This window comes from Stegostoma tigrinum, chromosome 3, assembly GCF_030684315.1.
Source record: "Stegostoma tigrinum isolate sSteTig4 chromosome 3, sSteTig4.hap1, whole genome shotgun sequence".
Taxonomy (NCBI): Eukaryota; Metazoa; Chordata; class Chondrichthyes; order Orectolobiformes; family Stegostomatidae; genus Stegostoma; species Stegostoma tigrinum.
Window position 1 is genome coordinate 134,067,222 of NC_081356.1, and position 24,946 is coordinate 134,092,167.

Here is a 24,946-nt window from a genome sequence, read left to right on the forward strand (position 1 = left end):
CCCATCGCACCCCGCTAAAGACCTCCTCCAACCTCTTGCGTCAGGCAGAAGATCCAGAAGCCTAAACACCAGCACAAGCAGGTTCAGGAACAGTCTCTTTCCAGCTCTTATCAGACTGTTGAATGGACTCTAGACTTGAATTATATAATCTGTATGCCTCTGTCTTTTTGATCTGCACATCCTTTGCTTGCTGTGGTCTGCCTGTACTGCTTGTTAACCAAGCTTTTCACTGTATATCGGTACACGTGACAATAAAACCAATGAACCAAAAAATTCAATCCATCCTCCTTCCTTTGAATCTGTTGTTTAGTGTTTCATTTTGAATGCCCTATTAGCACGTTTTGAATAGTTCATGGCATAATGGTACTTTCAATAACACCTGACGAATTGATTCTGTACACCCTGGGCATTTCTGGTGTTAGTTATTTTATGGCAAGACTCAAATTCTCTTTCTCAAAAGTGTAAGGATATTTTCTATCCTCGCTTCTTGTCAAAATCTTTCTTTCGTACTCCCGCTGATGAGCTGAACCTAGTGGTCTCACCAGCACATTGACATTGTGGCCCTGTGTTGTCTGTTCTTTGACTAATTGCTCTACTTGTATCATGCTTGCTGCTGGAAATGCATACTTAGCAAAGAATTTATTTAAGTACTTCTGACATTTGTTCTAGAAGTGTGTATCTGTTGATCTGCAAATTTAACTACCGTCAAAACTAGTAAGTATGCTAAATTCCATATTTTGGTGCAGTCTAATAACTTAAGTGTTGGTATGGATTTGGGAATTTTCAGATGGAATTTATGCTCTTCACTGAATTCCATTACATATTCTCCAATGGAAGTATCTTCATTGGTGAATTTTAACTGCCCAAAGCAGTTCGTAAATCTTCATTTTGATAAGTTTGATCCAAAAGACTAAGAATTTGTCCAAACCTTCATCCATCAATTATCAATCAATTTTCTGAAGAAAACTTCACTTCTTATCAGCTTCAGAGCAAAGAACAAAACAACAATGAAAAGTGCAGTACAGGAACAGGCCCTTCGGCCATCCAAGCCTGCACTGACGTGCTGCCTGTCACAACTAAAACCCCCTACCCGTCTGGGGATCGTATCCCTCTATTCCCATCCTATTCATGTATTTGTAAAGATGCCCTTTAAAAGTCACTATCGTATCTGCTTCCACTACCTCCCCCAGCAGCAAGTTCCAGGCACCCACCAGCTTCCGTGTTTAGTAAAACGTCTTGCCTCGTACATCACCTTTAAACATTGCCCCTCGCACTTTAAACCCATGGCCCCTGGTAACTGACTCTTCCACCCTAGGGAAAATGTTTCTGACTGTCCAGTCTGTCCGTGCCCTTCATAATCTTGTAGACCTCTATCGGGTCCCCCCTCAACCTCCGTTGTTCCAGTGAGAACAGCCCAAGTTTCTCCAACTTCTCCTCCTAGCTAATGCCCTCCATACCAAGCAACACCCTGGTAAATCTTTTCTGTACCCTCTCCAAAACCACCACATCCTTCTGGTAGTGTGGTGATCAGAATTGAACATAATATTCCAAATGTGACCTAACTAAGGCTCTATAAAGCTGCCACATTACCTGCCAATTTTTAAACTGAATGCCTTGGCTGATGAAGGCAAGCATGCCATATGCCTTGTTGACTACCTTTTCCACCTTCATTGCCACTATCAGCGATTTGTGTACCTGTACGTCCAGATTCCTCTGCCTCTTAGTACTCTGCCATTTACTGTATATTTTTCATGTGGATTAGACCTTCCAAAAGGCATTACCTAACATTTTTCCACATCGAATTCCATCTGCCATCTCTCTGCCCAAGTCACCAACTGATCTATATCCAGCAATATCTTTGACAGTCCTCATCGCAATCGGCAATTCCACCAACCTTTGTGTCATTGGCAAACTCACTAATCAGACCAGTTACATTCTCGAAATCATATGTATTACAAACAGCAAAGGACCCAACACTGATCCCTGAGGACCGCCACGAATCACAGCCCTCCATTCAGAAACGCACCCGTCTACTGCTACCGTCTATGTTCTATGACTGAGAGAGTTTTATCCATCTAGCAAGCTCACCTCTGACCCCGTGCGACTTGACCTTCTGTATCAGCCTGCCATGAGGGACCTTGTCAAAGGCCTTACTGAAGGCCATGTAGGCAACATCAACGGGCATACCCTCATCGATCACCTTCATCACTTCCTCAAAAACTTGACCAAGTTATTGAGATATGACTTCTCCTTCTCAAAACCATGTTGCCTCTTGCTAATAGGCCCACTGATTTCCAGGTGGGACTAAATCCTATCTCAAAGAATCCTCTCCAATAATTTCCTTCCCACTGAAGTAGTTAGCTGGATTATCCATGCCACCCTTCTTAAACAAAGGAAAAATATTGACAATTCTCCAATCCTCTGGGACCTCCCCTGTAGCCAGTGAGGATACAAAGATATCCCTCAAGGTCCTAACAATTGCCTCGCTCGTTTCTCTCCGTATTCTGGGATATATCCGATCAGGCCCTGAGACTTGTCTGCCTTAATGTTTTTCAAGACCCCCAATTACTCCTCTCTTTTGATCTCAACATGCCCAGAACTATCGACACCCCTTTCCCCAGCATCAGGACTTCCCCAACGTCCTTGCCTATGGTGAATACTGATGCAAAGTACTCATTTAATACCTTGTCCATTTCCTCTAACTTCACATGTAAGTTCCCTTCCCTGTCCTTGAGTGGGCCACCCTGCTGCATGGCTACCCTGTTGCTCTTTATATGTGTATACTACAATGTATTGAATATGCCAAGGCCACACATATTTCCAGTAGCAGAAGCGACCATGAACAGGCAGCACAGTTTCAGAGCGAGGGATGACTCTTGTGAACGGAGGTAAGGAGAAATATCTTCAATTGGAAGGTGTTAATTTGTGGATTACAAAGATTGCACTTTTGTAGATTAAAATCAACCGTGGTTGTTGCTGAGCTTTTCCAGCATTTTCCGTAAGACCGTTAGACTTAGGAGCAGAAATCAGGCCATTCAGTCCATCGAGTCTGCTCTGCCATTCAATCATGGCTGATGATTTCCTCAACCCCATTCTTCTGCTTTCTCCCCGTAATCCTTGATCCCCTTGATACTCAAAAAACTATCTATCTCAGTCTTAAATGTACTCAATGATCCGGCAATGAGAAAACTCAATGGCCCTTCTGTGGCAGTGAATTCCATGGATTCACCACTCTCTGGCTGAAAACATTTCTCCTTATCTCCGTTCTAAAAGGTTTTCCCTTTACTCTAACACTGTGCCCTTGGATCCTAGACTCGCCTATCATTAGAAGTTTCTTCCCAACATCCACTTTGTCCAGGCCAGTCGGTATTCTGTAAGTTTCAGTTAGATCCCCTCATCCTTCTAAACTCCAATGAGTTTAGTCCCAGAGTCCTCAAACATTCCTCATATGTCAAGCTTTCCATTCCTGGGACCATTCTTGTGAACCTCCTCTGAACCCACACTAGCGCCTGTACATCTTCCCTGAGATGTGGGGACCAAAACTGCACGTAATACTCCAAATGTGGCCTCACCAGAGCCTTATAAAGCCGCAGTAATACATACCTGCTTTTATATTCAAGTCTTCCCAAAATAAATGCCAACATTGCATCTGTCATCCTGACTGCTGATTCAGCCAGCAAGTTTAGCTTGAGACAATGCTGGACTAGAACTCCCAAGTCTCTTTGCACTTCAGGTTTCTGAATTTTCTCTCCATTTAGAAAATAGTCCATGCTTTTGTTCATTTTACCAAAGAGCATGACCTCACACTTTCCCATGTTGTACTCCATCTGTCACTTCCTTGCTCACTCTCCTAATCTGCCCAAATCCTTCTGAAGCCTTGCCACCTCCTCAATACTACCTGTCTCTCCACCCGTCTTTGTATCATCTGCAAACCTGGTCAGAATGCCCACAGTTCCTTCATCTAGATCATTAATGTATAAAGTGAAAAGTTGTGGTCCCAACACTGACCCTTGCGGAAAACCACTTGTCACTGGCTGCCATCCTGAGAAAGACCCTTTTATCCTCACTTCCTGCGTTCTGCCAGAACTGCCAATCTTCTATCCATGCTAGCACCTTGCCTCTGACAGCATGGGCCCTTATCTTACTCAGCAGCCTCCTGTGTGGCACTTGGTCAAAGGCCTTCTTGATGTCCAGGTAGATAACACCCATTGGCCCTCCTTGGTCTACCCTGCTCTGTACTACCTCCAAGAATTCTAGCAGATTTGGCAGACATGACCTCCCCTTGACGAACCATGCTGACTTTTGCCTGTTTTACCATACACTTCCAAGTATTCAGTAATCTCATCCTTCACAACAGACTCCAAAATCTTACCCACAAACGAGGTTAGGCTAATCGACCTATAATTTTCTGTTTTGCCTCAGTCCCTTTTTGAACAGGGGTGTCATGTTAGTGATTTTCCAGTCGTCAAGGACCCTCCCTGACTCTAGCGATTCCTCAAAGATCACCACTAACACTTCCACCATCTCTTCAGCTCGCTCCTCAGTTGTCTCTTTTAGAACTCTGGGGTGTAGTCCATCTGGTCCAGGTGATTTATCCACCTTCAGGCCATTCAGTTTTGCTGGCACCTTTTCCTTGCTGATGGCTACCCAGCTCAGATCTGTCCCTGACTCTCTTGAATTTTTGGAATATTATTCGTGTCTTCCACCATGAAGACTGATGTAAGGTAATTATTCAGTTCCTCAGCCATTTCATTGTTCCTCACTAGTGTGTCTCCAACGTCATTTTCCCGTGTTTCAGTGTCCACTTTTGCCTCTCTTTCACCCTTTAAAAATCTAAAGAAACTCTTAGTTTTCATTGATATTACTGGTTAGCTTACCCTCATGTTTAATCTTCTCCCTCCTTGTTTCTTTCTTTGTTGCTCTCTGTTGGTCTTTGTCAGCTTCCCAGTCCTTTGGTTACCCACTATTTCTGTTTTTGTTCCTGATTATCGCTGTCCCTTTAACGAAATAGCCAATATTTAGTTTTGTATTTTTGGTCTACTTGTGGTTACTGTTTGTGGGACTTGTAGACCACTCTTATTAATGTCTTCTTTCCCTTACTATTCTTCATCTCAATCCAAACTGATTCTAGGTCTTGATCTCCTGAACCGAAGACATGTCTCTAACTACTGCATCAATGCCAATTTAGATTAACTGTGCTACTCCTTCATGTTTATCTTGTTTTCTGTTCTTCATGAATGTTATACACTCCTCAATATTTAAGACCTGGTCCTTGTTATCATGAAGCCATTCCTTAGTAACAGCTATCAAATCATTTTAATTTACTTCGAATGACAGTTACACACCCATTGGTTTTGCTTCATAACATTTAGTCTTGACTGTTGGTGTATTCCTAAGTTCGTTCTCTGGCCCTTATTTTCGAGACCACTGTTCTGTACTTGTGCTTCTATTCTACCCCTTGGTTTACTGCATTTGCCCAAGTTTGGCCTCACTTGCAGCATTTAGTTTAAAGCCCCCTGTACTTTTCTGCCTGTAAGGTTTACTGGTATATGCCTCAGCACTATTTCAGATACAGACTGTCCCAGTGGTTCAGCCCCATTTTCTCCAGGATTGAAGCTACTGTGTTTCTATTTCGCTCGCACCAGCTTTTGACCCACTTTTAATCTTCCTAATTTTGTGCTGTTTGCCAATTGGAACATGACTTGGGTGATATTGCAGAAATTATGACCCTAAAGGGCTTGCTCTTCACTTTAGTTCCTAGATCCTCAATACCTGAGCAGAATCTCTCTTACATTGTTATTACCTGCTTGAAAATGACCATGGTGTTGTGGTCAATTAGCTCAACCATCCTCAGGTCCTGTTTCAGTCAAACAAACAGAAAGCTCCTCAGACCTGATAGACAAGCACCTGTTTTCTGTGACCCATTACCTGTCTGAATCACAAATGTTTCATTGCCCAAATCAGAAAGCTGTCTCCTGAGGTCTGTGACCACCTCCAGGTACAAAATATCCAGTTAAGGTTTCGTCTCCAGCTTGTAAACTCTGAGCGGAAACTGGTCAAGATTTAAACACCAAGATAACAAAGTGTGGAGCTGGATGAATACAGCAGGCCAAGCAGCATCTCAGGAGCACAAAAGCTGACGTTTTGGGCCTGGACCCTTCATCCTAGGTCCGAAACGTTAGCTTTTGTGCTCCTGAGATGCTGCTTGGCCTGCTGTGTTCATCCAGCTCCACACTTTGTTATCTTGGATTCTCCAGCATCCGCAGTTCCCATTATCACTGATACAAGATTTAAACACCGTTGCGTTTGCTGCAGATCATAACGAGATTCATAAACTCCCATGCTGCAGTGTAACACATTACCTTTCCTGCCATGTTCAGAGTGGTGGCTTTTCTCTTTCTAATATTTTAATTAACCCTAACATCAATTCCTACATGATTTTAAACCTTAGAAGTAGAATAGATCTTAACCGATTCATTCCCCAGTAATACATGGAGAACTAATTCCAAAACCATCATTCTGCTTCTGGGTCCGCCTTTCTTCACTTTGCTAACTGATACTGCATGCCTTTGGGTCTTCATTTTGCTCACAGTGTAACTGATGCTGACTGCACCTGGGCTGTTTTGCTTGTGATTGTATTCAACATTAACTCTTCTGTCTCCACAAAGACCTGCTGACATTTTCCCAGCTCTGCTGCCAGACCTGCTGACTTTTTCTAGCACTTTGGATGCTTATTTCAGATCTCCAGTATCCACAGTGTTATGTTTTTAATTGAGGACTGAGAGATCCTGGATAGTTTCAGATTTTTCATCCAGGTTCGTGGAGCGTATTCCATCTGATTGCTGAATTGTGGCTTGTTATTGTTGGAGAGGCTTTGATGAATTGGGAAGTGAGTTGCTCGCTGCAGGAATCCATACCTCTGACTTGCTGAGCTTTTCCAGCCATTTTTGTTTGTTTCTGACCTGTTGTTATAGCCGCAGCATTGATGCGGCTGGTCTAGTTCAGTTTGCAGTCAATGCACGGTGGCTTCAGCATTGATAATGGTTTTCAATAATTAACTGTCGCCAAGTTCGGATGATTAACTAAGTATGGCCAATTAAATGCATTTGTCAACCTTTCTTGCATCTAGTTCGCTTAAAGAATCAAATACTAGAATATTGTACTACTTTAGAGGCTGGAGAGTATCTTAGTTCACTCACCGTTGAAAATGTAGCATTCCATATTGAAATATGAAGCCTAGCTCCTGGTGATTCCACCCTCCTCGCCATAGCTCCAATGGAGACATATGAGTCTAAGAATGGAGGCTGGGGTGCTGTATCTCTGTTTCTGACCTGTATTTCCTCTGAGAGCAGTTGCATCGTGTATGTTTAATTTCAGGACTTAAACTCTAAAGCTTCCCATTTTGAGGGGCAAAAAATGATCAATCGAGTGAAGTTGCAATTTAGATGTTGTCCATACTGTTTTTGTGCCTTGGGATGTTGAAAAATACATGTCACTGTTCCTAAGTTAAATGTTAGTATGTCAGCTGAAGTGGTCATTGGTTACTTTTCTGGCATTAATTTTCGGGCATAATATAGCTTACTATGATATAAAAAGTGTTCATGGCCTAATCCGTCATAAACCAGTATTCCATTCATTGATAATGGGATCTGCAGATGCTGGAGAATCCAAGATAATCAAGTGTGAAGCTGGATGAACACAGCAGGCCAAGCAGCATCTCAGGAGCACAAAAGCTGATGTTTCGGGCCTAGACCCTTCATCAGAGAGGGGGATGGGGTGAGGGTTCTGGAATAAATAGGGAGAGAGGGGGAGGCGGACTGAAGATGGAGAGAAAAGAAAATAGGTGGAGAGGAGAGTATAGGTGGGGAGGTAGGGAGGGGATAGGTCAGTCCAGGGAAGACGGACAGGTCAAGGAGGTGGGATGAGGTTAGTAGGTAGGAAATGGAAGTGCGGCTTGGGGTGGGAGGAAGGGATGGGTGAGAGGAAGAACAGGTTAGGGAGGCAGAGACAGGCTGGGCTGGTTTTGGGATGCAGTGGGGGGAGGGGATGAGCTGGGCTGGTTTTGGGATGCAGTGGGGGAAGGGGAGATTTTGAAGCTGGTGAAGTCCACGTTGATACCATTGGGCTGCAGGGTTCCCAAGCGGAATAGGAGTTGCTGTTCCTACAACCTTCGGGTGGCATCATTGTGGCACTGCAGGAGGCCCATGATGGACATGTCATCTAAAGAATGGGAGGGGGAGTTGAAATGGTTCGCGACTGGGAGGTGCAGTTGTTTATTGCGAACCGAGCGGAGGTGTTCTGCAAAGCAGTCCCCAAGCCTTCGCTTGGTTTCTCCAATGTAGAAGAAGCCACAACGGGTACAATGGATACAGTATACCACATTGGCAGATGTGCAGGTGAACCTCTGCTTAATATGGAAAGTCATTTTGGGGCCTGGGATAGGGGTGAGGGAGGTGATGTGGGGGCAAGTGTAGCACTTCCTGCGGTTGCAGGGGAAGGTGCTGGGTGTGGTGGGGTTGGAGTGCAGTGTGGAGCGAACAAGGGAGTCACGGAGAGAGAGTGGTCTCTCCGGAAAGCAGACAAGGGCGGGGATGGAAAAATGTCTTGAGTGGTGGGGTCGGGTTGTCGATGGCAGAAGTGTCGGAGGATGATGTGTTGTATCCAGAGGTTGATGGGGTGGTGTGTGAGAACGAGGGGGATCCTCTTTGGGCGGTTGTGGCTGGGGCGGGGTGTGAGTGATGTGTTGCGGGAGACGGGGTCAAGGGCGTTCTCGAGCACTGTGGGGGGAAAGTTGCGGTCCTTGAAGAACTTGGACATCTGGGATGTGCGGGAGTGGAATGCCTCATTGTGGGAGCAGATGCGGTGGAGGCAGAGGAATTGTGAATAGGGGATGGAATTTTTGCAGGATGGTGGGTGGGAGGAGTTGTATTCTAGGTAGCTGTGGGAGTTGGTGGGCTTGAAATGGACATCAGTTACAAGCTGGTTGCCTGAGATGGAGACTGAGAGGTCCAGGAAGGTGAGGGATGTGCTGGATATGGCCCAGGTGAACTGAAGGTTGGGGTGGAAGGTGTTGGTGAAGTGGATGAACTGTTCGAGCTCCTCTTGGGAGCAAGAGGTGGCGCCGATACAGTCATCAATGTAATGGAGGAAGAGGTGGGGTTTGGGGCCTGTGTAAGTGCGGAAGAGGGACTGTTCCACGTAACCTACAAAGAGGCAGGCATAGCTGGGGCCCATGCGGGTACCCATGGCTACCCCCTTTGTCTGTAGGAAGAGGGAGGAATCGAAAGAGAAGTTGTTGAGGGTGAGGATGAGTTCGGCTAGGCGGATGACAGTGTCTGTGGAGGGGGACTGGTCGGGCCTGCGGGACAGGAAGAAGCGGAGGGCCTTGAGGCCATCTGCATGTGGAATACAGGTGTATAGGGACTGGACGTCCATGGTGAAAATGAGGTGTTGGGGGCCAGGGAATTGGAAGTTCTGGAGGAGGTGGAGGACGTGGGTGGTGTCACGGACATAGGTAGGGAGTTCCTGGACCAAAGGGGAGAAAATGGAGTCCAGATATGTGGAGATGAGTTCAGTGGGGCAGGAACAGGCTGAGACAATGGATCGAATTCAGTGGGGCAGGAACAGCTGACTCCATCTGTACTTTCTGCTCACTTGGGAAAGCTCGCAACATAATCACACACCCCTCTCAGCCAGTGAGGGCTACATTCTCTTCCACTTCCATTGGGGAGAAGATATACAAGTTTGAATGCACGGATGACCAGATTCAAGAACAGCTTCTTTCCTGCTGTTGCCAGACTTTTGAATGGACTTCTCAATGTTAATTCTGATCTTTCTCTCTGCATCTTCTCTGCAATTGTAGCACTGTATTCTGCACTCTGTTCTGCTACCCTGATGCACTTTGTACAAGACAATCTGATTGTAGAGAATGCAATAATACCTTTTATTGTAACAAAGTGTGAAGCTGGATGAACACAGCAGCTCAAGCAGCATCTTAGGAACACAAAAGCTAACATTTCGGGCCTAGATCCTCCTTCAGAGAGGGGGATGGGGAGAGGGTTCTGAAATAAATAGGGAGTGATGGGGAGGCGGACCGGAGATGGATGGAGGAGAAGATAGGTGGGGAAGTGAGGAGGACGGACAGGTCAAGGGGGCGGGATGAGGTTAGTAGGTAGGAAATGGAGGTGCGATTTGAGGTGGGAGGAGGGGATCGGTGAGAGGAAGAACAGGTTAGGGAGGTGGGGATGAGCTGGGCTGGTTTTGGGATGCAGTGGGGGACAGGGAAGATTTTGAAGCTTGTGAAGTCCACATTGATACCATTGGGCTGCAGGGTTCCCAAGTGGAATATGAGTTGATCCTGCAACCTTCGGGTGGCGTCATTGTGGCACTGCAGGAGGCCCAGGATGGACATGTCGTCAAAGGAATGGGAGGGGGAGTTAAAATGGTTCACGACAGGGAGGTGCAGTTGTTTATTGCCAACAGAGCGGAGGTGTTCTGCAAAGCAGTCCCCAAGCCTCCGCTTGGTTTCCCCAAGGTAGAGTAAGCCACAACGGGTACAATGGATACAGTATACCACATTGGCAGATGTGCAGGTGAACATCATCTTAATATGGAAAGTCATCTTGGGGTCTGGGATGGGGCTGAAAGAGCCTCCACGCTTAATTCTTTAACCGGGAGCCTAACCTTCCCTCCACTGACCTCCTCTCCCGCCTCTAACACTAGTCCTCCTGCTGGACACCACCCCTAGGCCTCGTACCCTCCCTCGACCTCTTCATCTCCAACTGCTGTTGTGACATTAACCACCTCAACCTCTCCACCCCTCTCACCCACTCCAACCTTTCTCTTGCAGAACGGGCAGCCGTCCGCTCCAACCCCAACCGATCCATCAAACCCGCAGACAAGGGAGGCGCAGTTGTAGTATGGCGCACTGACCTCTACATCGCCAAGGCCAAACGCCAACTCTCCGACACCACCAGCTACCGCCCCGTTGATCATGACCCCACCCCCGAGCACCAAACCATCATCTCCAATACCATCTATGACCTCCCACCCACAGCCTCCAACCTTATTGTTCCCCAACTCCGCACTGCCCGTTTCTATCTCCGTCCCAAAATCCACATACCCGCCTGCCCTGGTCGACCTATTGTCTCCGCCTGCTCCTGCCCCACCGAACTCATCTCCACCTATCTGGACTCCATTTTCTCCCCCATGGTCCAGGAACTCATCACCTACGTCCATGACACCACCCATGCCCTCCACCTCCTCCAGAATTTCCAATTCCCTGGCCGCCAACACCTCATTTTCACCATGGATGTCCAGGCCTTATACACTGCATTCCACGTGCAGATGGCATCAAGGCCCTCCGCTTCTTCCTGTGCCGCAGGCCCGACCAGTCCCCCTCCACCGACACCCTCATTTGCCTAGCCGAACTCATCCTCACCATCAACAACTTCTCTTTCGATTCCTCCCACCCCCTACAGACAAAGGGGGTGACCATGGGTACCCGCATGGGCCCAAGCTATGTCTGCCTCTTTGTAGGTTATGTGAAACAGTCCCTCTTCCGCACCTCCACTGGCCCCAATCCCCACCTCTTTCTCCGTTACATTGACTGCATCGGCGCCGCCTCTTGCTCCCAAGTGGAGCTTGAACAGTGCATTAACTTCACCAACATCTTCCACCCCAACCTTCAGTTCACCTGGGCCAACTCCAGCACATCCCTCACCTTCCTGGACCTCTGTCTCCATCTCAGGCAACCAGCTAGAAACTGATGTCCATTTCAAGCCCACCAACTCCCACAGCTACCTAGAATACAGCTCCTCCCACCCACCATCCTGCAAAAATTCCATCCCCTATTCCCAATTCCTCCGCCTCCGCCGCATCTGCTCCCACGATGAGGCATTCCACTCCCGCACATCCCAGATGTCCAAGTTCTTCAAGGACCGCAACTACACCCCCCCGCAGTGGTCGAGAATGCCCTTGACTGTGTCTCCCGCGACACATCCCTCACACCCCACCCCCGCAATAACCACCCTAAGAGAATCCCCCTTGTCCTCACACACCACCACACCAACCTCCGGATACAACACATCATCCTCCGACACTTCCGCCATCTACAATCCGACTGCACCACTCAAGACATTTATCCGTCCCCACCCTTGTCGGCCTTCCGGAGAGACCACTCTCTCCGTGACTCCTTTGTTCGCTCCACACTCCCCTCCAACCCCACCACACCTGGCACCTTCCCCTGCTACCGCAGGAAGTGCTACACTTTCCCCCACACCACCCCTCTCACCCCCAACTCAGGCCCCAAGATGACGGTCCATATTAAGCAGAGATTCACCTGCACGTCTGCCAATGTGGTATACTGTATCCATTGTACCCGGTGTGGGTTTCTCTACATTGGGGAAACCAAGCAGAGGCTTGGGGACCGCTTTGCAGAACACCTCTGCTCGGTTTGCAATAAACAACTGCACCTCCCAGTCGTGAACCATTTTAACTCCCCCTCCCATTCCTCAGACGACATGTCCATCATGGGCCTCCTGCAGCGCCACAATGATGCCACCCGAAGGTTGCAGGAACAGCAACTCAGATTCCACTTGGAAACCCTGCAGCCCAATGGTATCAATGTGGACTTCACAAGCTTCAAAATCTCCCCTTCCACCCCCCACTGCATCCCAAAACCAGCCCAGCTCATCCCCACCTCCCTAACCTGTTCTTCCTCTCACCTATCGCCTCCTCCCACCTCAAGCCGCACCTCCATTTCCCACCTACTAACCTCATCCTGTCTCCTTGACCTGTCCGTACTCCCTGGACTGACCTATCCCCTCCCCAGCTCCCCACCTATACTCTCCTGTCCACCTATCTTCTCCTCTATCCATCTCCGGTCTGCCTCCCCCTCTCTCCCTATTTATTCCAGAACCCTCTCCCCATCCCCCTCTCTGATGAAAGGTCTAGGCCCGAAAGGTCAGCTTTTGTGCTCCCGAGATGCTGCTTGGCCTGCTGTGTTCATCCAGCTTCACACTTTGCAGATGCTGGAGAATCCAAAATAACAGTTCCCATTATCTCTGAATACTTTTTATTGTATATTGATGCATATGATAACAATAGATCAAATCAAAGCAAATAACACAAGGGTTCATGTACTAGTCCTGCTTATAAACACACTCTGAGACATTAATGAAATGTTGCTTGCAAGCAATTCAAGTTTGCAACATTCTAGCTGGATTGCTGAAGATTTTGGAATTGCATGATATGAATATGGTTTCAGAACATCTCTGACTAAAAGTAGAATTATTGCATATTGCAATATAAGTAACAATTTAGTGACATTATGGCATCAATGATACATGTTTTTCAATACTCAAAATAGTTGTGACTGTCAGAGAGAACAGTGTTGTGAACAGGGGAGTACCTAATTGAAATATTTGCTTTTGCAGTTATTGTGTGTAGTTTTCAATGGTGAGTTTGCGAGCGGTTTCAACTCTGCACCACTGTGGCTGTCCTCCATCAAAGAATAATTCCACTTGCGTTATTATAGGGTAGAATTTTCAAAATTCTTGTGTGTGTTTCTGTAATGAGCTTGGAGATTCTCTTTGGTGTTATATAAATGCCAAATTTGTGGTTAAAGTGAACCTAACCATCTCTCCATGACAGCATTACTGTGGTTGAATCCCCCACCAACAAGGTGCTAAGACTTATCAATTGACCAGAAATGGAATTAGACGAGCTCAATAAATACTGGAGCTACAAAAGTAAGTTAGAATCTGGGAATACTGTGGTGAACAACTTGCCTCTTGACTCCCCATAACCTGTCCACTGTCTACAAGTCATAAGCCACAAGTGTGATGGGATACTGTCCACTTGACTGGCTGAGTGAAGCTCCATCAGCACTCAAGAAGACTATCCAGGCCAAAGCAGTCTGCTGGATTGGCTCCCCAACCACTACTTTCAATATTCACTGATGCACTGGGGCGGCACTGTGGCTCAGAGGTTAGCAGTGCAGCCTCACAGCACCAGTGACCCAGGTTCGATTCTACCCTTGGACGACTGTCTGTGCGGAGTTTGCACCTTCTCCCCGTGTCTGCGTGGGTTTCCTTCGGGTGCTCCGGTTTCCTCCCACAGTCCAAAGATGTGCAGGCTAGGTGGATCAGCCATGCTAAATTGCCCGTGATGTTCAGGGGTGTGTGGGCTCTAGGGGGATGGGTCTGAGTGGGATGCTTCAAGGGGCAGTGTGAACTTGTTGGGCCAAAGGGCCTGTTTCCACACTGTAGGGAATCTAATCTGTAGGGAATCTAATCTAATCTAATCATAGTGGCAGTACTACACATCATCACTTTTTCCGAGCCATTTTTGCAAATTATTTCTTATCGACAATGTACTAGGTGGGAAATCTAATTGTTGGGCTATGCATGAATGAAGACGTTTAGGATGGCCTTCACACAAAATCATACCCATCTGGTTTCATGTATCCGAAATTCAATTATAAACATCTGGCTAAGATTATAAATTAACAATTTCCACATTGAAATCTATTGGTATTCAATTTTTTTTTGGTCTCCCCCTCCCCTCCTCTTGTGTTTCTATTACCGAAAATTTGTGTAGGCAGTTGAATGGGGAAGAATGTGATTAACATTGCCTGTCTACAGGAAATTGTATATCTACCAGTAAATGTGATTACTCGCAGTATAGTGGCCTGAGGGATAGGCGGTGCATTTTTATTTGGCAAAAAAAGAAATGCTCACATGCATATGGGATTGCATCTCTTTAGTTTGAGTCTGCTTCATGTGTGCATACTTGCTCAGTTTACATTTACCACTATAAGCCAGGACTTGTTTGGTCATGCGACTTTCATGTTTTGCAGATTCACAGCTCCCTGATTGTCTTTGTTAACTGAAACTCCTGCAGAATGTTTGGGAGGCACTTGATTGAAGGCATAAGTGTAGAAAATCATTGAATTGCAATTCAGTCAGTGTTCTTAAACTTGATTTGGTGATTGTAGCTGTTACCCTCTCCTATTTCTGGCATACTTAAATTTTGACATCATAACTTGTAGGACCATTAAGAGGAATAAATTCTTAGATTATCATTGAAGTCCCAAATTATCTGCCAGGTGAAAGATGATACATTGTTTCATTGAAAATCTATTTATAATGTCTGGCTCGTAGAGAGAATCACTTTTCCAGTCTGGATCAAATCATTTGCTTAGTACGTAATGGCTTTATGGAAACATGTATAAGTTGCAGTTCATATTGATAAATAATTGAAAAATAATTGAATGCACAAAATGCAGTTGTTTATGTAATCATGCACTACAGGATGCCTTCACACAATATTGTAATATTGAAACTGGTGAACAATTACACGAAAGAAACTTACAAAAGATCTGTTGTTACTGAAAGGGACAGGATCGTACTGGGGGAAACAAAGCCTTTGGACATTTTCTCCATAGAGTCGACCCATTTTTCATTCTACCAATAAAATAAAATTACGCCTTTATAAATATCTGACCGCATATGGTCATTATTTAAATTCAAATCAAATATTAGGATTTATGGAAAAAAAATTGGCCACATGCCGTCAGAATGTCAGATTGATGTTTGTATTTCACAAATAGAGATCGCTTGACATAGAATCTCTCACTTGAATCAGTCATTATAAATGCAGTTCAATACAAGCATGTTTCTTGTTCTATCGCAAACTGGGAGAGACAAAGTTTAGAATCTCTAAGATTCTGTTGACCCTCATTATAATTGTGAAAGCAAGTGGAAATTGGCTGGAACAAAAACAGAATATGCTGGAGAAGCTTGGCAGGTCTGGCAGCATCTCTGAAGAAAAAAAATCAGTTAACATTTTGGGTTTGGTGACCCTTCATCACAGTTGAGACTGTCTTCATGGGTATGGAACTTGACTACTAAACTCCCAATGCAAAGAATCAGCTAATAGATTCTGCTGAGCGATTCTGTGTTGTTATGTATCTTGAAGGCTGCCTTGGAGATTGCTTAGCTGTAGATCCGAAGCTGAATGTCCTTGACCGCGGAAGTGTTCCTGTCTGGTAATTGTTGCGTGGTGTCCATTCATCTATTGATGTAATGTCTGCATGGTTTCGCCAATATACTATGCTTTGGAGGATCCTTGCCTGCAATGTATGAGAGAGTCAACATTAACTGAGTCACATAAGTATCTGCGTGTACGTTGGGGGTGGGGTGTGGTGGTGGTATTCCCACATGTTATAGTATTATCCATGTTGATGAGCTGACGTGTCTTGCAGAGGTTGCCATGATCATATGGATGATAATGGAATTGTGGAGGTTAGATGGGCTTTAGATTGGTTTCACAGGTCGGCACAACATCGAGGGCTGAAGGGCCTGTACTGCGCTGTAATATTCTGTGTTCTACACCATCCCCTGCACTTTATCCAACCAGATCTATTGTATCTGTTTTCCAGATATGGTCTCCTTCTCTGCGGAGAGAGCAACAGTTAATGTTTTGAGTCCAATGGCGCTTGCTCAAAGCAGCTGTGCCAATATCTTTTGCAAGTGACTTGTGTTCTTTCAGGAAGTAAACTGCCATCCTCACCTAGTCTAGCCTTAATGTGATTCCAGGCCTGTTGCAATATGTTTGACTCTTAACTGCACGATGGGCAATAAATGCTGGCCTAGTCAGTGATGCCCTCATCCTGTGAATGAAGTAGAAAAAAAGGGTATTTACGCTGATGACAAAGAGAGAGAGATATCAGATGGATGAAGACATTGCCAAGAAACAGTAAAAGGGATCTGTGATGACAAGCCAGGAGGGGGAGAGATGCTGAATGGGTGCAAACAGGATGTGTAAATACTTCAACGTGGGACGGCTGTGCTAGGAATAACCTAAATGAAACAGGATCTGGTGGATGGGGGTGTGTAATTAACATGGAGGAAGGTGTTGTACAGTGTTGTGATCAATGTTTGCAGCAAATTAGCCAGGCTTCAGGAGAACCATAGTTTGTTTAAGGTTTGGCAGTTGTTGGAGGTGGTAACAGGAAGGACTGCAGCTGCTGGAAGCTGGAGTCAGTAGATGTGAAGCTGGAAAAGAACAGCAGATCAGACAGTATCTGAGTAGCAGGAACGTGGGGCCAAAATCCTTCGTCAGGACTGAAGAGGGAAGGGAAGCCCAGAAGTAAATAGAGATTGGAAGTTGGGGCTAGGGGGAGGGAAGGTGGGATGATGATAAGTGGATGCAGGTAGGCGGCTGTTGTGATTGGTTAGTGGGAAGGATAGGTGAGTAGGAAGATGGACAGGCTAGATAGTGTCAGGTCAGGGAGGCAAAGAAGACGGACACTGTTGGGCATGGGATGAGGTTGGGGATGAGGTTGGGGATGAAGGAATTTTGAAGCTGGTGAAGCCAATGTTGGACTACTAAACTCCCAATGCACAGGATGGGCATGTTGCCAACCAGAAGTTCAGGTTTGTTACGTGTAGATGCTCCATGAAATGGCCCCTAAGTCTCTGTTTGGTCACCCTGATGTCAAGGGGACCATATCTCGAAAACAGATACAATAGATCTGGTTGGATGAAGCGCAGGGGATGGTGTAGAACATAGAACATTACAGCACAGTACGGGCCCTTCGGCCCTCGATGTTGCGCTGACCTGTGAAACCAATCTGAAAACCACCTGACCTGCACTATTCCATTATCATCCATATATTTATCCAACAACCATTTAAATGCCCTTAAAGTTGCCAAGTCTACTACTGTTGCAGGCAGGACGTTCTACACCCTTACTACTCTGAGTAAAGAACCTACCTCTGAATTCTGTCCTCTATCTACCTCTCCTCAATTTAAAGCTATGTCCCCTCATGCTCGCCATCACCATCTGAGGAAAAAGGCTCTCACTGTCCACCCTATCTAATCCTCTGATCATCTTGTATGCCGCTATTAAGTTGCCTCTTAACCTCCTTCTCTCTAACGAAAACAGTCTCAAGTGCCTCAGCCTTTCCTCATAAGACCTTCCCTCCATACTAAGCAACATCCTGGTAAATCTCCTCTGCACCCTTTCCAATGCTTCCACACCCTTCCTATAATGCGGTGACCAGAACTGTACGCAATACTCCACATGCGGCCACACCAGAGTTTTGTACAGCTGCAACATGACCTCATGGCTCTGAAACTCAATCCCTCTACCAATAAAACCTAACACACCATACGCCTTCTTAACAATCCTATCAACCTGGGTGGCAACTTTGACGGATCTATGCACATGGACACCGAGATCCCTCTGCACATGCACAGCATCAAGAATTTTCCCATTAGCCCAGTACTCTGTATTCCTGTTATTCCTCCCAAAGTGAATCACCTCACACTTTTCCGCATTAAACTCCATTTGCCACCTCTCAGCCCATCTCGGCAGCTTATTTATGTCCCTCTGTAACCTGCAACATTCTTCCGCGCTATCTGCAACTCCACCGACTTTAGTGTCATCCGCAAATTTACTAACCCATCCTTCTAAGCCCTCATCCAGGTCATTTATAAAAATGACAAACAGCAATGGCCCTAAAACAGATCCTTGCGGTACACCACAAGTAACTGAACTCCAGGATGAACATTTCCCATCAACCACCACCCTCTGTCTTCTTACAGCTAGCCAATTTCTGATCCAAGCAGCTAAATCACCCTCAATCCCATGCCTCAGAGATTTCTTCAATAGCCTACCGTCAGGAACCTTATCAAACGCTTTACTGAAATCCATATATACCACATAAACCGCTTTACCCCCATCCACCTGTTCGGTCACATGCTCAAAGGTTTGTGAGGCATGACCTACCTTTCACAAAACCATGTTGACTATCCCTAATCAAGTTATTCCTTTCTAGATGATTATAAATCCTATCTGTTATAGTCCTCTCCAACACTTTACCCACGACCGAAGTAAGGCTCACTGGTCTATAATTACCTGGGTTATCTCGACTGGTGTCTCTACTAGGAACTGGTGTTGCACCTGTTGCAGATGTAGGGAAAGGTACTGGGTGTGGTGGAGTTGTTGTTGGGGAGTGTCGAGCTGACAAGGGAGTCACAGAATGAACGGTCCCTCTGGAAAGCGGACAGAGGTGGAGAAGAAAATATCTTTTTGGTAGTGGAGTCTGATTGTAGGTGGTGGACATGTCAGAGGAGGATGTGTTGGATTTGGAGGTTGAAGTGAAGGCATAGGGATGATCTTGGTGAGATGCTTGTCATTGACAAGTTGAAGACTGCGAAGAACATGGTGTAGTCTCACCACGCTGGGGAATTGCTGGATGAGGTACTGTCTGATAGTCAAAATGTGAAGATGCAGGGGACAGTGGAGTAAGATGTAGTAATGAATAAGTAATTTCAAATAAAATGGTGGACCTCAGTGGAAGAAACACAAGCTCTGCTGCAATACGTACTGGCCCGTCAAGAGAACTCAAAAGGCTTGAAAGTTACTTTTCTAACATCCTCTGATGTAGAAACTGTGATGGAAGGCTTGAGGGCAAATAATGTAATATCTCTGTTAAAGGAACATAAGAATTGGAGTAGGCTATTGAGCCTCTCCATCCTGTTCTGCCTTTTAATGAAATCCTGGTTGACCTCTGATTTAACTCCATTTACCTGTCTGTGGCCCATATTCTTTAATACCTTTGTTTAACAAATAAAATCTATCTAGAGAAAACAGAATGGCTTAGAAACATCGGCACAGGAAGAAGCTGTTCTGCAATTTGATTAGATTATAAATGGTCTCCACATCAAGTGCATTTACATGTTTTTACTCCATGCTCCTTACCAAACAAAAATGCATCAGTTTCCGTTTTGAAATCTCCAATTGATCTCAGCATTCTCTGTTTCTTGTAGGTGAGATTTCCCAATTTCTGCTTGGCTTTGCATGGATTAAGTAAACTCCCAGAAATCATTCCTAAACTGCCTAATTGCACTGGTAAGATTGTGCTCCCTTGTTTGGAATTCCCCAAGAACAGAAATTAGTTTATTTTGTAGGTACCCTGTTGAATTCCTCCTTCATGTAAAGAGCAGTAAGCCAGGAACTCTAACTCTACAGTTAGTAACCAGAATTTAGAAATTTTTATAACAGAAATCATAAGGAATAAAGTAAAGCTGTTCTGAACTGCATAAACAAATGTTTGAACACCAGCTTCCCTTCAAAATCGGGGCAGACTTACCTGCCGCAGAACTTCACTTTACGGTTCAAGACAGAAAGGTAAGGATTCGGGGGAGGTGGAAATGTAGTTTGAAAATCTACTGCAGCAAAGAAGAAATTGGCTTAATCGAGTTTTTCAGCACGGACTGGATAAGGGGGCTGCAGTTTTGCATTCAAGCAATTGGGGAAGAGCTATTGCTAACAAGGTTGTTGGTTTTGTGGAAAAGTGGAACAGATCTAGCAGTCTAGAGATTTGATGTTTGAAATTTATAAATGAAAGTAAAACATTTCACAAAAGCCATCTGTCCACTTTAAGCACTGTATTCTTCCATGCTCACTTATGAAATTTAATCATTGTTGTTTTTTCAAAGGTTTTTTCGATGTTGTTGTGAAGACAACAAAAGCACATTCTCCCTCTCTTTCTCTTGCACGCACACAGCCACACTCTCACCCAAACTTATCCTGTACCATTTGTTTTTCCAAAGCTGCAAACAATTTCTTGTACTTTCTCCCTCTTTAAAGCAGTGTTCATTTTTTCTCATTTTCAGTCCATAGTGCAAATAAATGAGAAGATATGACCTCCTACAGAAATTACTAGAGAGTTTAAAATTAATGGTGTGCAAACATACTACAAGTGGGGACCTGTCATGGGACAGTGTGCAAAAAGTTGCTGCAAAGATTCTGAATTCATCTCCAGATCTGAAACTGGTGTCAGGAAGGCTAAGTTTTAGCTTCTGCCTAGTTAAGTCATTCTACCTGTCACGTTTCTAATAGCAATCCCCTTTTTAGGTACAAATTAAATCAGGTTGACACTCTCATTCTGTATTGTCCCAGGTGTTCGCTTTCTCTTGTGGTATTAGTAAGGTACTCAACATTTACACCTCAACCAACATCACGAAACATGCCATTCCTGAAACGTGAGCTATGATTTTGCCTTCACAGATGCTGCCAGACCTGCTGAGCTTTTCCAGCAACTTTGTATTTGTTACACATGATCATTGCTATTTTTGGGACATTTTTGTGCATTTTTGGCTACTATGTTTTGTACATTGCAAGAATGTATGTTGTAACATGTGCTTTGTGACATACTGAGACCTTGACATTGTATTTTATTGCTAGACAAGTTGTCAGTTCTTCCCTTGTTAGAAGTGGAACCATTAAGTATTAAAATGAGACAGTCATGTTAAATTTGTTGGAAGTTGACAATAAGTTGGGTCAGAAAGGCATATAAAGTTTTTTTTTTCTGGCCACCATATGGCAGGAAGGATATTTGAGCCTCAATGAGAATAGAGAAGATTTGTGCAAATGAGCTTGGGTAAGAGAGCTTATAGGTAAGCAGAAGTAAGATATCTGAGTAAGATAAGGGCCCACAGTGTTAGAGGCAGGATGCTAGCTTGGATAGAAGATTGGGTGTCTGGCAGAAAACAGAGAGTGGGGATAAAAGGGTCTTTCTCAGGATAGCAGCCGGTGACAAGTAGTGTTCCGCAAGAGTCAGTGTTGGGACCATAACTTTTCACTTTATACATTAATGATATAGGTGAAGAAGGAACTGTGGGCATTCTGGCTAAGTCTGTAGATGATCCAAGGATAAGTGGAGGGACAGGTAGCATTGAGGAGGTGGCAAGGCTGCAGAAGGATTTGGACAGATTAGGAGAGTGGGCAAAGAAATAACAGATGGAGTACAATGTGGGGAAAGTGTGAGGTCATGCACTTTGGTAAGAAGAATAAAAGCATGGTCTATTTTCTAAGTGGGGAGAAAATTCAGAAGTGTGACGTGCAAGGAGACTTGGGAATTCTAGTCCAGGATTCTCTCAAGGTAAAATTGCAGGTTGAGTCAGTAGCCAGGAAGGCAAATGCAATGTTGGCATTTATTTGGAGAGGACTTGAATATAAAAGCAGGGATATACCAAAGCTTTATAAGGCTCTGGTGAGGCCACATTTGGAGTATTATGTGCAGTGTTGGGCCCTGTATTTCAGGAAGGATGTACTGGCCCTGGAGCGGGTTCAGAAGAGGTTTACTAGAATGGTCCCAGGAATGGAAAGCTTAACAGATGAAGCATGTTTGAGGACTGTGGGACTATATTCATTGGCGTTTAGAGGATCTAATTGAAACTTTCAGAATACTGAATGGCCTGGACAAAGTGGATGTTCGGAAGATGCTTCTATTGGCAGGAGAGTCTAGGAACCGAGGGCACAGCCTTGGAGTAAACGGAAGACATTTTAGAACGGAGGTAAGGAGAAACGTTTACAGCCAGAGACTGGTGAACCTTTGGAATTCCCTGCCGCAGAAGGCTGAGGAGGCCAGGCCATTGAGTACATTTAAGACTGAGGTAGACAGGTTCTTGAATATCAAGGGGGTCAAGGATTATGGGGAGAAAGCTGGAGAATGGGTTTGAGGAACTCATGAGCCAGGTTTGAATGGCGGAGCAGACTTGATAGGCCTAATTTCTGCTCCCAGGTCTTATGGTCAGGAAGATTTTTACTGGGGAAACAAGGAGAGGTTGCTTTCATTTTGTTCGTGATGAGTAAGGAGAGATAATGAATCTGTTATCACCTGAAGAAATGAAGAGATAATATGAACAAGTCCACATGCAATTTTGAGAACATGAAACACAATCACCAATGGCTATAAAGCAGAATTTCTTTGAGAATAAATTGCATAAATATTTAATAAACGAGGGAATGACAAGATGGAGGCATGAGAGAGGCATTGGATTAGAGTAGAAAGTTGTGATAGTAGAACTACTGCCAGTATAACTATGATGAGATGAATATCCCTACTCTCTGGCAAATGAACTCTGGTCATATGTCAGCAAGCTGCTTGACAACAGTGATGAAAGGAGCAAGCCTTTTCCAACATACGTGACATGTGAACCAGTTCCTGTTCTTGCCCAGAAGCCACATTGAAATGTAGCCAGCAGTGGTCAGAGACAGGAATATTGGCAGATTTTTCAATGCCACAACATCAGCCAGTATGCCTATTACCACATTGAGTGAGAGCAACAAACATGGCATGTACTTGAGGGCTAAATTTTGTTTATGACTCAACTATCCGCTGGATAAATAAAGCTATCCTTTTAATTACATAGCGATGAATCTGATTGAAAACAAATTCAGATAATTTGACATGGTTAAGAAAAAATTTTGTTTTCCTCGTCGTGGGTTTTGGGTCTTTGAAGCTGTCCCCGAGAGAGTGGCACAGGTGGATCGTTGATATTTTGAAAGGCAGATTAGATAGGCTCTTACAAGGGAGTCGCCAGTTATTGCAGGTAGAGGTGGATGTGGATGTGAAGTTGAGATCAGTGAATGCCTTTGGGAAGGGGAAAGTCAGGGGGTGGGGGAGAATCTTTGGCCATATAAGACAATGTCTGCTTCTTAGTCAGCTTTCCAGAACCTAATGAATCAGTTGCTTGATTGAAACATTATGATTTCAAAATTACTCATAATTTCATGGGGAAAAATACATGATTTGGTTGCCAAGAAGCATGTTGATTATTACCAATGTTAAGGGGACAATTTAACCTCAAATGAGGGTGTTTGGGTCAATTGTGCTGTGAAAAGCTTAATGTTCAGAAACCTGAACCTAACCTGCTTTGAATCTGCTTCCACTTTTAACAGAGGTATGTCTGGAACAGGTGGGTAGTCACCCGGTTTGCAGGACGTGCATTGGTCATCTTATTATTTCGCTGAGGTTATGTGTTTCACTTCTTATCAGCCCTCCAAGTTTAATCCTTGTCATACAGGTTTCCCAGATTGTAGGAGATTCAGTTGCAAAAGGTAGATGAGGATGGCTGATTGGAAAATTGCCTTTTCCAGCATTGAAGAAGAATCCGTACATCTTCCTGCTCAAAAAGCAAGTCTGCTGCCTTTATCCTCAGCATTTCCAAGAATAGCCCCCGTGGCCTTCGGTTGCTAACATCCTTCAAAATCCTGCCACTTCACTTGAGTATCATGGCTAAAATCTCATTTTTGCTCATTGCTAGTTACCCTTGAGCAGGTGGTGGTGAGCCTATCATTGCCATTGAGGGGGATATTCATTAAGCTGTTTGGGAGGAACTTCCAGCAATTTGACCCAGTGGCACAAAAGGAATGGTGACATATTTCAAAATTAGGGTAGTGTGTGGCTTGGAGGTGGTGACAATCCCATGTATTTGCTGCATCTGTCCTTCCAGCTGGTAGAGGTCTGGAGGTTGGAAAGTGTTTTCAAAGAACCTTGGTGAGTTTTTGTAATGCATCCTGCAGTTAAGACCATTATGTTCTAGACATAATTTGGCTGGTCCACTTCTAGGTTTTAAGCAAACCACGTGTTATTCTTATGACATAGTTAAAATATAAACAAAAAAGAAGAACTGGCCTAATTTTAACTCTGTTGAAATATATAATAAAATAACATTATTAAACTACTAATTATCAACTGTTCCAATATAACAGTGTTACATAAATACACTCTTGGCAAAGGCAAATTTAGCAAAACAGATTTTCCTCGTGCTATTTTCTTTCCAATCCAGGAGGAAGGAACACTGAAAGAAATAATCTAAGAGTAGAGAGGGATCGCTCGTTTTATTTTGCTGCAACAGAGAGCTGTGTTAATCAGCTTTCGTAGCCACCTCCAAACCCCAACTGAAAGCAAAACTAAAACCCTGGGTCTGTATGAGCCTGACCCTACCCACTCGTGCTTCTTTTGTATAATTCAGAAAAAAAACACTTGGGGAGCTCTAAGATAATAAAATGTGAGGCTGGGTGGACACAGCAGGCCCAGCAGCATCTCAGGAGCACAAAAGCTGACGTTTCGGGCCTAGACCCT

At 44.8% G+C, this 24,946-nt stretch overlaps 1 protein-coding gene across 3 annotated transcripts in view; it reads left to right on the top strand.

Annotated features, from left to right (window-relative positions):
• Nucleotides 1-24,946, top strand: part of lifra (LIF receptor subunit alpha a) — a 204,500-nt gene that overhangs the window by 45,294 nt on the left and 134,260 nt on the right. The window contains exon 2 of one of the 3 annotated variants that reach the window (XM_059644947.1): nucleotides 22,262-22,373. The exons of the other annotated variants lie outside the window; for them this stretch is intronic. The gene's annotated coding sequence lies outside the window, so the exon portion shown is untranslated. The remainder of the gene's footprint in view (nucleotides 1-22,261; nucleotides 22,374-24,946) is intronic. 3 annotated transcript variants of the gene reach the window in all.